Source organism: Oncorhynchus nerka, unplaced genomic scaffold (genome assembly GCF_034236695.1).
Source record: "Oncorhynchus nerka isolate Pitt River unplaced genomic scaffold, Oner_Uvic_2.0 unplaced_scaffold_4036, whole genome shotgun sequence".
Classification (NCBI taxonomy): domain Eukaryota; kingdom Metazoa; phylum Chordata; class Actinopteri; order Salmoniformes; family Salmonidae; genus Oncorhynchus; species Oncorhynchus nerka.
This window is the reverse complement of record NW_027037261.1, coordinates 1-4,774: the sequence shown is the minus strand read 5'-3', so window position 1 is coordinate 4,774 and position 4,774 is coordinate 1. Positions and strand designations below refer to the sequence as shown.

At 38.1% G+C, this 4,774-nt stretch overlaps 1 pseudogene; it reads right to left on the bottom strand.

Moving 5' to 3' along the window:
• Positions 1-876: 876 nt before the first annotated feature.
• LOC135566604 (G2/mitotic-specific cyclin-B2-like) lies at positions 877-2,521 on the bottom strand (annotated as a pseudogene).
• Positions 2,522-4,774: the final 2,253 nt, after the last annotated feature.

The window sequence follows — 4,774 nt, the reverse complement described above, 5'->3', positions numbered from 1 at the left end:
CTACAGGTGATGTTTAAGATGGTTCAAAATGTTTATTTGTACAAATTTAAATATTTACATGTACTTAAAAGCAGCAGTCTAAAAGGCCATCTCACGATAGATACTTAAAGACAAAAACAAGTTAAAAAATAAAGTGCAGCAGATTAAGAATCAGTCTAGTCACACATCAGGGTTTATGTTCTGGGAGCAGAGCAGCAGCCATGTCGTTTACAACAGCAGACTTCAGCTGAGGGATGAGGCTGATCCTCATTAGCCTGCTGCTTGCATACTTGTTCTTGACAGCCTGGAACACAAGTTAGTCAATGGTTCAGGTTCTTTCCAAGATCTGGCATGTATCATATTACCCAAATCAATGGTGTAAGATTAAAAATCAGACAACTTACCTGAAGCTTTGTTAAGCCTTCGGTGACAGAGACAACATTTTTGGCGATGTGCTGCATGATTGGCTTGAGGTGGTTCTCATTATAGGTAGAGTAATGCTCCTGCGTTAGAGTCTGCAAAAGAAGCATAACCAATAGTAAATTAACCATACCTGTTGCTAGCAACAAATCTGTTTGAACATAATCTATGATAATTTGAGTGGACATCCCATAAACATCCAAATAATTTCCATGAGACAGCAGCTTACCCAGTTGAGCTCATCAAGCAGCAGCTGGGAGAGGCACAAGGCTGCAGCAGCAATCTCAGAAGGATCGGTAGTGCACCATGTCACAGTCAAGGAGGGTCAGTTCCATGAGGTATTTGGCTAGTGTGTTTCTCAACATCAGCCTGAAAGGACACTGGTTAAGCCATTGCATGCAAGTAATACTGTAACCTTCTGGTAACGCTGGGCAGTTGATTGCTTTTCGACCTCAATAGGCAATTTTAATAACTACACCAGTAAAGAAAAAACTATGAAAACATGCATGTCATTGAACAACCTACATTGCCAGCCTTGGAGGCTCTCCTGAGGAAGTGTAGGGGGTAGAGGCCGTCCAAGCTCAAAGTTCAGACTCTGCAGAATCATCTGTTCCATCTCACGAATATGGGCCTTGGTGAATGCATTGTCTGTGATGTAAACGAAATCACCAATCTCCGGGGAATACATCTTTCATACTTGGATGCCAACAACATGGCAGTCACGCCAACCAGCTGGAGCTTCTTGCGGCCGATAGTTTGCACCTTGATAAGAGAGGGTTAGAAAAAGTAAACAGGATATAACATTTTTTTGTGTATTTTTTTAAAACAAGGTTTACCTGAAGAAAGCGATCCAGGATGGCCACAGTCAAATACAGAGTCTCCTGCAGTAGCTGGAACCTGGAATGCACCTGAATCAGCCAGTCAATCAGGAGAGCGCGCATTCGTCCATTGATCTCATAGCCATCCATGTACTTGGGCGGACAGACTGCTGGGTCTGTTGAGAAAGGAAGACATCAAGATAAACCAGTACAAAATATTTAACGAGTAGCTTTCATGTTGTCCTGAAAGCTACACCAAGTTACCTCAAGGCACTGCAAATATCCATAGATATCCTTTATATATTCAGAGCACAGTTGTGGCATGTCTGAATCCCCTTCATCAATGTCTTCTACAGCAAGTAGAGCTACTGAGAACGCTTGACACAATTCCTCTTCTTTCATGGACACATTAGCAGACTCTTCAGGCTGTCTGCAGGGAACTTCAGGGAACGTTTAGTCCGAACAGCACTGGCTGGTCTTTTGGTTCATAGATTGTTTGGTTGAAGCCTTAGCAGCAGCAACAGTCTTCTGTAGAGAGTTTAGAGAGGCATATTTGAGGACGATCTGGGCGAGTAGCAAGTGAAATCAGACAATGGACCAAATAATACCGTGTAAGACAACATACCTTGGACGGCACCGCTTTGCTGGCATTGGGAAAGTTGGACAGCTCTCCAAGCACAGCCCTTCTTGCTCCAGCTACGTTTGCTTTTCCCATTAGTGCTGGGTTGTCTGCGTTCCATAACTGTTTAAGAAAACATGACCCGTCAAACCAACCATGTGAACACAAAATATAACTAATACAAGTTATGCATCGCTTGCTAGCTAACAAAGAAACTGCCGACTACTAATGTCGTCAGTTATTGACAAAAATGTTCAATTTAACCATGCCACATTACACTAGGTAACTTACCTAGCTAGATGTTCAGGCAGGTTAAATAACTCAATTTTGGCATTTTAGTTGCTTACCTACTAGATAACAAATTGGCTAGCTAAACTAAAAATAGCAAGCTGAAAGCAGAAAACTACGAAGCCGTATTACTTTAACAAGCGCAAGTAACGTTAACGTTAGCTGTGAGTAACATGCACACAAAAACACATTTGCTTGTCCATATTGTAAAAACTCACCGCAGCACGAACTTCCAATGACGACATCTTTACGCGTTGTTAAAAACAAGGCAGTTAGATAGCCAGCTATAATAGGCAAAACTCCGCTTTTAGTTCTGTTATTTGCTCGCTATCTCCACAGACACAAGGCCAAAGTAAACAAGTCTCAACGAACAATTCCACAGTCATTCAAATACCGCTCTGTTGATTCTAATTGGATACCGCTTCATAGAATGCACCTCTTTCATTGGTTGCCAAAGAGAAATCACGAATGACGTCACACAATCAGAACAGATCTAATTTCTTTTCTTTTTTTCAACAACAAATCAATACAAAAGTACATGGGGAACACAAGTATACATAAATAAGATACAAAGGACAATTGGGCTAGGGGTACAATATCACATTACACAAGGACCTTAAGGGACATACATACACTTATAATTCTAACAGCTTTTTGTTAGTAGAGTATTTAATTGTCTTAAAATATAGTACAATTAATTTTTGTAAGGTAAGAAAATGTGGTGTTTTGTTTGTAAATGAATATTTGTGAATATGAAATTTGGCCAAAATAATAATTAAATGAATTACATAAAATTGTTTAAACTTATTTCTATCATTGGTAAAGAATCCAAGCAGTACATCTCTCCACAATAGTGTAAAATCTTCATACATTTATATATTGCTGATATATCCACTTGGCCAAAATAACATATATTTTATGAATTGACCAAAATGCTAATATTGGCTACTCTTGGCTAAACACTACACTTGGTCTTCACTGATTGATGAGTAGTAATAAGTAAGGGGAATATTCATAAAATCTACATAGAATGCATAAAATAGGTTTTTATTTATACTTGCTGCAGGCTTATTGGTTACATGGATGGATACATCAGTTAATCTTTACTTGATGATTCGCCATAAGGACTACAGATTATAAACAGTTTATACGCAGGAGCTGAATAGGCATTTTTAGTACTGCTATATCACATCTATAGTGCCTTCAAAAAGCATTCATACCCCTTGACTTACTCCACATTTTGTTGTGTTACAGCCTGAATTCCAAAATGATTAAATAGATCATTTTTTTCTCACCCTATCATCTAGAGAAAACATGTTTTAATATATTTTTTGCTCGTTTTTTGTCAATTAAATACATAAACATCTAATTTACATTAGTATTCACACCCTGTCAATACATGTTACAATCACCTTTGGCAGCCTTTAAGGCAGCAATTACGGAGTCATTCTAGGTAAGTCTCTAAGAGCTTTGCACAACTGGATTATACAATATTTGCCCATATTTTTTAAAATAAATTCTTCAAGCTTTGTCAAATTGGTTGTTGATCAATGATAGAAAACCATTTTCAAATCTTGCCATAGATATTCAAGCAGAATTAAGTCAAATCTGTGACTTGGCCAATCAGGAACATGTACCGTCTTCTTTGTAAGCAACTGTGTTTAAGGTTATTGTCCTGCTGAAAGGTGAATTAATCTCCCAGTGTCTGGTGGAAAGCAGACTGAACGAGGCTTTCCTGTAGGATATTGCCCATGCTTAGCTTCATTCCAATTCTTTTTTATCCTGAAAAACTCCCCATTCCTTAAAGATTACAAGCATACCCATAACATAACTCAGCCACCACTATGCTTGAAAATGTGGAGTGGTACTCAGTAATGTGTTGTATTGGAATATTTTTTATTCTGTACAGTCTTCCTTTTCACTCTGTCAATTAGGTTAGTATTGTGGAGTAACTACATTCTTGATCCATTCTCAGTTTCTCCTATCACAGCCATTAAACCCTGTAACTTTTTTTAGTCACCATAGGTCTCATGGTGAAATCCATGAGCGATTTCCTTACTCTCCTGGAACTAAGTTAGGTAGGACGCCTGTATCTCTGTAGTGACTAGGTGTATTGATACACCATCCAAAGTGGAATTATTATCTTCCCCATGCTCAATGGGATATTCAATGTCTGCTCTTTCCTATTTTTTAAATCTACCAATAGGAGCCCTTCTTAGCGAGGCATTGGAAAACCTCCCTGCTTTTTGTGGTTTGAATTTGTGTTTGAAATGCACTGCTTAAATGAGGGACCTTACAGATAATTGTATGTGTGGGGTACAGAGATGAGGTAGTCATTCAAAAATCACATTAAAACCTATTATTGCACACGGAGTCCATGCAACTTGTGACTTAAGCACATTTTCACTCCTGAACTTGAGGCTTGTCATAACAAAAAGGTTGAATACTTATTAACTCATAACATTTCAGCTTTTCATTTTTAATTAGTAAAACTAAAAAAATGAATTCCACTTTATTAACATTATGGGGCATTGAGTATAGGCCACTGACAAAAAAATCCAAAGGTAATCCATTTTAAATTCAAGCTGGAACACAACATTTGGAAAAAGTCAAGGGGTGTGAATACCAAATGTTACCAATTTTTGTTGAT